This window comes from Corvus brachyrhynchos, unplaced genomic scaffold, assembly GCF_000691975.1.
Source record: "Corvus brachyrhynchos isolate BGI_N302 unplaced genomic scaffold, ASM69197v1 scaffold126, whole genome shotgun sequence".
Classification (NCBI taxonomy): Eukaryota; Metazoa; Chordata; class Aves; order Passeriformes; family Corvidae; genus Corvus; species Corvus brachyrhynchos.
In genome coordinates this window covers 8,575,566-8,586,932 of record NW_008239283.1, presented here as the reverse complement: position 1 = coordinate 8,586,932, position 11,367 = coordinate 8,575,566, and the positions used below count along the sequence as shown (strand labels likewise).

General features: G+C 41.5%; 1 protein-coding gene across 3 annotated transcripts in view; it reads right to left on the bottom strand.

Moving 5' to 3' along the window:
* Positions 1–11,367, bottom strand: part of SEMA5B (semaphorin 5B) — a 216,500-nt gene that overhangs the window by 42,704 nt on the left and 162,429 nt on the right. The window lies entirely within an intron of this gene.

Genomic DNA, 11,367 nt, shown 5'->3' with positions numbered 1-11,367 from the left:
CTCTGGGCAATGCTTGGCATGGCAGGCTGTGGTGATGGGCTCTGGGCAATGCCTGGCACGGCACTTGCTGGCTGGAAGCTGCAGCCAGCCCCACGCTCTGCATCCAGGGTGTAACGAGTTCCTACCCAGCCCAGGCTCTGCTGGGCTGTCAAAACACGCACTCTGTAATTTAACAACCATCACAGCCTGGGACTTCTCCTCATCTCATGGCAGGCCCTCAAAACCATTTGAAATCTGAAAACAAAATAGCTATGCTGTCTGCCTCCCTTCAGGACTCAGAGCAGTCTCATCTGCTTCAACTCTGGTGAGAAACCTATTATATCAGCTGACAGCAATACACTTAGGGGTGAGGAAAAATGTATTTACTTACACAAAATTTGCTCCTTTTTTTCCCCTTTTTTAAGCAGGAAAAGCATTACAATGTACATAACGCAAGAGAATGTCATTTCTGGCAAATACTTTCAGTGAACACTTCAAAAGCCAACCTAATTTATATCCTTACAGTATCTTTAGAATATACATATCCCTATTTATGTCATTAAAAGATAAAGCCACATCAGCAAACACATACCAAAAGACAAATATATGCCAGCACACATGCATACCCAAATCAAAATGCTTCAGAAGGACACTGTCATTCTTAGTAGATCAGGCACCATGGTGTGGAAAATGCAAAGATACCATAGCATTTCCCTGTGCTCAGAACACAATATAAATTGAAATGTTTACATGTAAATACCATTTTGTACTATGATACTGCTGAAAAATCTCACAGAGGCCACAGGGCCTGCAGTCTTGCAGGGCAGTATGTAAATACTGTGAAATAAGATACAAAGGAGTTTACATACAACAATGAAATTCCGATGTTTCAAAGGCAATGGGACTTCTGCCACTGGCTCAGTTGCCCAGATTTTATATCATACATAGAGGGAACATTTCACTTAAGTCTCCTCAGTAGCAGGCTGGGAATGCCTCAAGGAACTAATGACACACTATCCTGTTGTCTCCCACCACAATTCCCAGGGTTAGAGGGAAGCCATTATCCCAGAAGACTACCTGAGCATAGCAAGTTAACACTGACTCTCTTAATACTAATGACTTAGTTAATGAAATCCTACAAAGTGGGATGTTTGTGAAAGTAAGATGATGATGATACCATATGGTTCATGCCCCCAGTTTCCCTCTGGCGGTCTACTAACCTCACATTCACAGATATCTAAGAGGCTGGATTTATTTTGATAGGGCATTACTATCAATAGTGATTCATTTCAATTCATTGCCTCGCAATAAATGTCTTGTGTGAGGCATAAAGGCATACACTGAAAATGTTCAATCAAAAAACAATTCCATTTGTGTCTCCTAGTCAAGGTGGTTTTTTCTCCAGTTCCTCATTCTCACTTAAGAAGGTCATTTGCATGAAAATAAAATCTTGCTCATAACAGCTCACCTGCTGCCTGCTGTTTGGAAGCTGTAAGCCTCCCTGTTGTTGGCTGTTGCAATCATTTCTACAGCAGTGATCTGGGATAACACGACAGATTAAGGCTCTGCAAGAAAGGCACTATCCACAGTCCACTGAAGTCCATGTAAAGTCTTACCTATGATTCACAAGAGTTTTTATATGGTCTTTGACACCTGGTGTGCTGAGCCTTCACTAATAGCATGTGCTGTAAAAAGGCTTCTGCTTCCAGTATGCTGATGCTGCCCAAGATCCCTTTTTTATAATGTCCTGAATGACATCTTCTTTCAGAATCTTCATTAAAGCTTAAACATCTGTATTTCAAAAGTTTTTCATTCCCACTTTAATTTGCTCTGGGTCTAGATAACTTCATCTTTTGGTCATTTTTCCCTGAGAGTTAAAACTTTAGACTGTATAATAAATGGATCATCAAATCAATGGAACCAGGCCCAAGAGGTTAGGCTTTGACAGACCAAAGGAAAAAAAGAATTACTACAGCCTCTTCCCATTGTAACTACCAGACAGAAGACACATAAAAATGCCATTTTGTACCAAGAGCCACAAAACTCATTTGAAATATTCACAATGAAGAACTCTGCTCCTTTCATCTACCAGGCTGTGCTTACTCTCCCAGTTTTCATTTCCTCTCTTTCATTTAACTTTTTCTCACTCCTTTTTTATGACTAAAAGCAAATAGGAATGGAATGACAGAACATGATGATGTGCAGAGGCAGGGCTCTAGACCCAAAGCCTGAGAAGTTCCTTCCCAAACTGTGTTTGCTCAAAACCCTGTCACTGCACCAAGAGACAGTTCTGCGTTTTTGCTCATGAGTTGGGAACATGCAGTAAAGGTCCTGTTTGTCAGGCAGACACAAGAACTGTCACTGTACCTGGTCCTTCAGACCCCATGGGCATCATCAGTCAGTCCACCAGAGGCACATCCACTGGTGCAGTGCAAACATTTACAACGCTGTTCCTGCAAGGCACATCCATGCTCAGCATCTCAGGAGCATGGGCAGCACAGGAGCTCAGACCTCAGAATTCCAATTCCACACTGGTTTGTTGCACTCTTGGAATGGTTACCTGCGAGGGAACATCTCTTTGCAAGCAATAAAGGGGTTTTAGCTGTGTTAGTTGTAAGCATGAGGCTGTGTTTGGCAGACAGGCTTACTGTCCCATTGCTAGCAACCTGCAGAGGGGATGAACTAAACAAATAATCATATAAGCTTCCAGCCAACCGAATCATAATTACTGACAACCTCAATAGCCCATGCAAGGAAGAGCAACCTCTGTCTTCCCTAAAGCCAGATGGCATGAAAAGAGAAGAATGAGAATCAAAAGGATGTTCGTGGGTTAAGAAAATAAGATTAGAAAGGGAAAAAAAAGCACCAGACCTTCAAACAATCCCTCTAATTTTGATACCTTTAAAAATTCAAACTGCAGAAATGAGTTAGCGATCTGGACAAATCCATTATCTTTCCCCCTGAGAAGAGAAGCCAAGTGGAACTGAGCTGCTTTAGTCAGATGCTGGTCAAGCAGCAGCTTCATTGCTCAGTTGGTGAAGATAACATGTTCCATGCCAGATGTTACTGCCCTTTCCTCAAGACCAGTAGCCACATACTCCATAAGGAATTCACAGGGCTATTTGTGGAGCAGGGCCCTGCTTGGGAAGAGCATACTACAGCTCACAGGTACCACCACTGTGAGGGGTAGAGTTGATGTTAATCTGGACAGACAAGGTTTGGTATTTTGGCATGTGATATTGGATGCAGAGGCAGAGAAGCTGAAGTGTGCATGTGTCATTTATCACCCACACATGCTTAGCATCAGTGATTGCTGCTCTGCACATGATTTGTTTTGAATGCATAAATTAAAGCCATGGTGTAAAACAACCTCCAAAACTGAAGTCCATTTATGAGTCAAACATATGTTACTTATTAAAAAAAAAGCAGTGCACAGACAGAGGATTTTTACAGGCAGTTTCATCTCATTTTCTTTTCCACATCAGGGACCTGGGCTTGCTAGAGTTCACCTTCTGGCCTACCATTTTCAATATCACTTTAATCGATTGAGGTTTATAGATTATGGCCTCGCACAAGCTACACAACTATTCAATTTCTTACTTTCTGACATCCCATTCCATCATCTTATAGCAACAGTGACTTCTTTATTGGATAGGAATTTATTTTTATTTTTAAAGCTGTGAAATAAAACAACCTTCCATTTATTCAAATATGAAGATTAATGCCATCTCTGATTAAATCTGGATTTATTTTACATCAGTAAAACAGATTAGTAAAAAAAAAAAACCAACCAACAGTGTTCCTTCACGAACACTATTAGAAACTCTTGGCACTGTGCCAAACAAAACTGACCTCTAATAAAAACAAAAGTACAGAGGGTCTCTGACTACCAGTGACAGGATCATTCATCCACAAGAAAACTCAGATACTATTAAAGTCCTAATGAAAGGAATAGCCAGAAGGAATTCCTGAATGTGGGGCATGTTTGTCTGGGTTGCGAAGCACCACCGTTTCCAAGCCTCGGCAGGCTTTTGAGCCTTAAGAAAACATGCTCCCCAGGGCTGCCATATGGGAAGAGGCAGAGGGGACCAGACATCCTTTTGGAAAGGCAGCTTGGGCAAATCAGTGCACTCAAGTGTTACCCCCTGTCTCTGCCCTGTGTCAGTCAGTGTCTGGAGGCAGCTGTCAGATCAAGACGTGCTCTGCTCCTGTGCTTCTACTCTGAGGCTGCAGATCTGAGACTTCTGTGTGAACATGGCAAATTGCTGTAGTTTGGTGGTGTAGGTGGAGACAGGAAAAGGGTGGCTTAGGCAGGAGCAAATCCACTGCAAGGGACACAGACAGGTGCTTTATGTAGCCTCTGCAAGATGCTGATTTAGGAACACAAGTTACGCTAAAATGGGAACTTAGGATGGGAAAGAAAATTGCAAAGGCAGGAAACTTAGAAAGCAGTGTGAATGATGATAAAGAAACCTGAAAATAGCCTACAGTTGTCACCTAGGCTGCACAAAGTAATCCATATTCAAGCAGCTCCTTTGTGAAAGTTGGATTTTGTTAAGCTCTGGGTAATTATTTTCTGCTCAACAAGATGCAGATTCAACTAGATAGAGCCTTTGTAGATTAATGTATGTTGGAAGAGGCAAATAAATATTAGACCATCCATTACAGCCTGAGGATCAAACACATCTCCCTTCTAATGCAGGGCTATTTAACACTGTATAAGGCACAAAATGGTCCTGCTACATATTCTCCACTGCTTCTTCCCATGTAATTATAAAAACACCATCAAACAATCTCCATTCCTCTTTCTAACAAGAGAACATCACTTAAGTAAATGGACATTCTTGAAATCCAGCTTTACCTCTTGCAGACTGGAGTGTTCCCATAGTTCTACAATACTTGGTATTTCGACAGAAGATACCTAACTGTACAATATTATATTTTTCTATAACCCATATATATTTTATGTGTTTATATCCACTTATATTTTAAACTTGAACAAGCAAAACCAAATTTCCTCTGGTTCCAGATACTTCCTCTTCCCCAAACAGGTAAAACAGCACATCTCCTGATAAAAAGTTAATGATGCATCTGTGGCAATACATTAATTCAGTATTAACACTGGACACATCTGTGTGTGTATGTAAAATGTGTCCATTTTACCCTGCAAATTCTGCCTGAAGATAGAGACATGAAGAAAACCAGACATAGCAACACTAAGACTTCAGACCCTTTCATCAGGAGCCACATTACTGAATGTGACCATTGCCTAGAATACAAATCTTATGACATAACAGTAGTAAATGGTAAGAATTGACAGATGCAATGGATATCTGCCCTGGGGCTTGCTGGTAGCTTTAGTTATTAATCTTGTTTGTATAACAATAGCATAGATGTCATCCTAACATAACATATTCCAAGAAAACTACATGCTTTCCTGTCAGTTGCCACTGTGTTGAAAGTAATTTCACACAGCCCACCTAGCAGGCATCAGATGGTAATGACTTTTAGACAGCATTGATCTGAGTTGGCCTAAAGCCAGTCTCCTAGAGGTAAAAGGATCTATACACTAAACTGTTCCTAAGTCATGTTGGCAGGATGCTTTAAAAATAGGGAGCAAACAAAAGCCCTGCCATGTGTAACGTATGTCCTCCCTCCTGGCAACCCAAAATGAATTGGCACCCTAGTCGTGATAGTAAGGAGACAAAATGAAGTGAGCCCTGTAATCAGCTGATTTTGTTTGGCTTTTTCTGAAGTGACCTTCATCTGTTTCAGCAACTGTATAACTCTGGACTCCAGCTACTGCTAAATTCCCCTTCTGTTCACTCAGGGTCATTTACAGACTTCAGAACAAAAAGTGGGAGCCTAGAAGTGTACAGGTTGGTTAAAATTAACATAAATCATGTCATTGGTTTGAGCACTCAGTAGAAATGAGAAAAACTGTAATAATTCATCTGGTTGGGAGCAGAGCCCCTTCCTATTCTGTGTCCTCTCTCTTTTTCAGCGCCACACTCACCAGAAATCTCAGCACAGGTTTATTCCTCAGACTCAGCCTCTTGCTGGTTTCCCTGCTGGCCCTGCACTGCATTTCTCTCCTCATTGTTATTTGTGATTCCTTCATACTTAAATGCCATCTACAAAGAGTGCTATTTTCTTTCTTCCATGCCATTAAAGATAATGTCAAATAAAATGAAACTGAAAACCAGTCTCTCTGGCATCTTAGAGGAAACATGCCCCAGCTCACTACCTCACTGCTTACCCTTGCCTGCTTTTTATTTCCAATTTCAGACACATCCCTTTCCCAGACCATCCAAGTGAAGCTCTTCAACTGCTATTCTGAAAGCCACGTTCCTTAGACCTTACCATCCCTTCAAATCTTAAGGGTCCATATCCTGCAAACAGTATGGATGCACTTAACTTTACATATATAAACAGCTACATTAAAGAAAATGGGAGTAATTGCCTGCTACAGCAGATGCAAATGTGTTGTCAGGATAGAGAAAATGGTATAATTTTGTACTTCTATTTAAAGAACACAGATCCATTTCATCTACAAACTTCATTCTTTCCAAGAGCTTTAGTGATCATGGTTCTGTTTGATGTCTTCATTCTCTGTCAGTGGGAGGCTCGCTATTTTCTTAAATGCAACCAGAATGTCAAACCAGATGTTTAGTGATTTATTCTGATGTATTATTGGATACTGTGGATGACAAAACACTGGGCTGAGTACTCTCCTTTCTGCCTATGAAGTCTTCCAAGGCTTTTCAGCATTATTGGTGATACAATAATTAACTAATTCCCTTAATTGTGGAGAGGCCATATCAGCCAGAACAGATGGAAATTAATGATTAAGCTTTATCACAACATTTTTGCAGTCTATTACCTTTCCTTTTGCCTCTGTTTTTAAATGGATATTCAATGTGCTGAATATTTTTTTAAACTCTCAGGGAGAAGATCTTCAAAACAAAATCTGGGCCAGATTTTCAACAGCCTCAGCTCAGAAAAAGGTGTTGGATTTTCAAGATCTTTGACGAACAATCTGGACACCAGTGTCACCTCAGTGATCTGCTGGATGCTGGGCTCCACTGAACAACAGTGTCTCTCTTGTTCCCTCCCCTACCTTTTCAAACATTTTTCTCTTCCATGCTTTTTACCCAGCAGCAGTTCATTGTTTGTCCTTCAAGGAACTATCATTATTCTGATGAAGAAGTCAGAGGATTTCCAGCCTGTATTCAATTAAATCCTTCCCCAAAACTGGAAAATTTTTAGATCTCTTCCCAGACTATGTTATTTCTCAAAACAAATTCCCCAATAGTTTCACTTCTGAAATATGGCAGTCCTGTAATTCAGGTTTTACAATCCTACATTCAAGTGCTTCACTCCTTTGTTACAGAGGATTTTGCATCATATAAAGAGTGAAAAGAAAAAGAAGAACATACCATTAAACTCCAAAGCAATCCTCCATGTGATATCCCAAAACCCTTAAAGGTGGACAGTACGTGCTTGGAACTATAGTTCCACTTTGGAGAGAGACAAAGAGGGCAGAAAACTCTCTGCTTCTTTAGTGCAGCTGCTGATCTTTTTCTTCCAAAAACTCCCTGGAGCCATTTCAGGAGTTACCCACCTATATGTACTTAGCTGTCTGATCACTGTCCCAGAGCTATTCAGAGGTGAGCTGCGCTTCTCACACAGATATCAAGTCAATAAATAAGAGTCCTTGTCAGCTGAGTCATTTCTGCCAGCTTTGCATTAAGTACATGGCTGGGAGGGGATGTGAGGCAGAACTTAGGCCAAGCAGGAGGGCAAAAATTCAGCATCACTCAATAGCAAACTCCCTGCAATCAGGTCAAAAAAGCAGGCAAGAGTTCAGATAAGCGCATGTCATAGATGTTGCAAGAGGTCCTGGCTCTGGAAGCCGGAGGATCCACACTGGCATGAAATTAACCTGAGGTGGCACTGACACAACCTGGGAGATGCCCATAGCATGGCAGGGAGAGGACAGGCAAGCCAAACTATCCCCAGAACCACACTGTACATCCAAAATGGCAACTTGCACCATGTTAACTGCAAGTTTTATGCAGAAAAAAAATATGGAAGGAAGAAGAGGAAGGAATGAATATCAAGATAAAGTGCATTAAAATAAACTGGTCAGGACAGGGAGAGCAGAAGGGGTGGGGATTCAGGAGACCGGCTGGTCTTATTTCCAAACATTTTCTTTTCGTCATTTAAACGTGTAATCAAAATCCTTGGCCCGCCTCAGGGCTTCCATCTGCTCAGAGGCCCACGGTTCTGATGCTGCAAAGGGTCAACACAGAGATCGTAAAGTATTCCCTGTAAGAACCAGCTTCGTTTTCCTATCTGTCTCATCTCAATTGCTAAAAATGAGTAACTGCACCCCAGCCTTTGAAAAATTTATTAAACTAACCCTTAAAGATATGTCCCACCTGAAAAGAACGCTCCAGATCTGAGGTCCTCAGCTCTCTGAAATTCAGATTTGGGATTTTGTTCAGGCACATTCTAAAGATACAGTGGTGTCAGTGATAAGGCTGCAGTACTGGTTCCTCAAATATTCCTCACCAAAGCTTGGGGGCAACTTGGGGTAAAAAATCGAAGCTCATTTGAAAATTGCAGGGAAGTTACACACATTTCAAAGCCATGCAAAATTCAGCAGCAAGCACAGCCAAACTACCACCCAGCAAAGCAACCTTCAAAACATTTTGCACGTTCAAAGGGCTTGTAGGTTTTGCTCGTGTTGGGCATCTTCCTAAAAGTCTCCAGTGAGCGGGGAACGGCAGCAGGAAAGAGAGCAGGAAAGACAAACACCAGGAACACACATGCACAAGGCAAGGTCCCTGCAGCCAAGTCCAGCCTGTAAATTTGGGCAGCTGACATTACAGATGTCTTCCCATTGCCCTGTTGCTAAGAGTGGCTGTTCTGAAAAGACAAACTGAGACAGGTCAGTGGGCACACACAAAACACTGCTCAGACACCCACTACATCAAGACATGGGGCTGAGTTACTGGTCACCATTTAAAAGATTAAATTGGTGCCGTGTCAATAAACAAACAGTAAAGGAGATGGCAGGAATCCTTATCCCTTTCCATCTCTTCCGTTTGCTGCAGTTTTTCCCTCTGCCCCAATTCTGAGCCTCGGTACCAAGCCCCGAGGTTTTAAAAGCAGCAGAGCAGCAAAGATCGCTGGTCGGGATCAATGCTAGGGTCAATTTTCTCTCGATACATGATTGCCTGTTCCAGGGAGGAGGGGGAAGGCAGGAGCTCTGTATCAGCAATCACAAACCCACATCAGCCCCCGGGGTGTAAAAGGCTGAAAAGTTTCCTGATAACAGAAGGCAGAGTTTACAACAAACAATGTGGTATTCCTGCCTGGGAGGCACAAATTCTCTCAGTCACCTCCAAGCTTCTCGATCCCCCCCACCAAAACAATTACATTATAAAAACTGCTGAAACCAGGGCTTTTCAAGGAGGCCAGTCACGAAGTCACAGCACAACAAAAAAGTAGGCAGGGAGTGTTGTAGGGGTGGGAGCCCTTCTTCCCGTAGTGGCTGAATATTGGCGTGTATTAAACATAGACACAACAATAAGCAATAAATCACAGCCCAGGAGAAGTGCCAGGTGGAATGCACTGGAGGAAATTAAAATATCCTTCTTGATACTGTTCAGGATTGAAAGAAATACAAAGGAGGTCAAATTGACTTATCACTTACATAGCCAGGATGCTAAGGGGAGAAAGGGTTCTAACACTTGCAGCTGAAAAATTTGCAGTTGAATAATTTCCTAGCCAAAACAAACAAACAAACAAACAAACAAACAAACAAAAAACCAAACAACAAACCAACAAAAAATCCCCCTTAACTTAAAATGTAATAATAATATTACAAACATCCTCTCAAACAAATAAATAAATGATGGAATTCCTTGGCTTTCCTACATTTTCTTCATTTTTTCCTTCCTTTTTCCAAATGCTCAGTCCCTCCACAAGACTCACCTAACAGGGCAAAGGACCCTTTGCAATGTACACAAGTACACTAAATGGTCAGCACCCAAATTCAGCAAATTTTGACCTCCCACATCACATCCCACCATGCTGTCAGGAGACCCTATCTTGTGTACTTTGCTATTGCCCAGTGGCTGGTTTTTCTTCCCCATTTCTATCATGAAACTAGTCAATGGAGGCAAACTTTAAGTCTCTTTGCCCTAAAGAACTGGGTAATTTTCTTATTTCACTCGAAAGTGGCTCCAGAAAGTCTGTTTTAGAAAAAAACCAGCACTGGTACACAAACTTCCCAGTAATTTCAGCCAGGACTCAGTGCCACACAGTGCATAAAACTGAGGCTGCTTTTGGTCACCAGCAGGCAAGGGAACCTCTGTGAAGATAGACTTTTGTTTTGCTGGGATAAGCTTATACAAGTAGGGGACTGCTCTGCAGCCTCCAGGTCCTAAATATGGTGCTCCTGTGAGATACCCCACCTGTCTGCTCTCCAGTCACTGCTTTTTTCTTGCTTGCCCCATTGTAAGGCAATTCAGGAAACCTTCACCATTTGAATTTTAATGGAAGTGTCATACAAAGTACTTGGGCAGGCTGAAAACAGGGCAGCATCTATAAATTACTGGAAAGCTGAATTTAAGGAAAGGAAAGGAAAGGAAAGGAAAGGAAAGGAAAGGAAAGGAAAGGAAAGGAAAGGAAAGGAAAGGAAAGGAAAGGAAAGGAAAGGAAAGGAAAGGAAAGGAAAGGAAAGGAAAGGAAAGGAAAGGAAAAACTCATTTCTCTTGAAACTGGATCATATATATGTATACACACATAAATATTCTCAGACTGAGACTATACAGGACAGCCTGAAGAGGACAGCTGTTATGTTCTACCTTTTAAAATCTGCTTATAAGGGCTGAGGACACGATGGCATTTTCCAGCTGTGGTTTTCTCTTACTGAACACTTTTGTGTCCATCTGATTGCTTAAGCAGCTAAACCTTTAAACATTAAAAACTTCCATGTCAAACTGCAATAATGGCCAAGTTATATTTTCTGAAAGGGATAACTAAGAGGTTCAGTGAAAATAGAGAGCTGCCACTTTTATATCTAAACACACATGGATTTAGTGCAAGCTGATAGATAAATTCTATTTGTTGAAAATAAAATTATGGTGACATTTTCTGTATCAGTTTTTTTGGCAAGAGAACAGGGACATCTTGCAGTAGGCCATGGAAGAGGGAATCTGTTTAGATGTTGCTAACAAAATCCTTCCCCTTGTCTAGCACAGAGGACATCAGTTTCACACAAAACTCTTACAGAGAAAAGCAAGGCAAAAGCATGAGAGGAGAAGGAAAAGTATTTTCAAGAGATGTAAACAAGTAAATGCCCGCAACACTCAG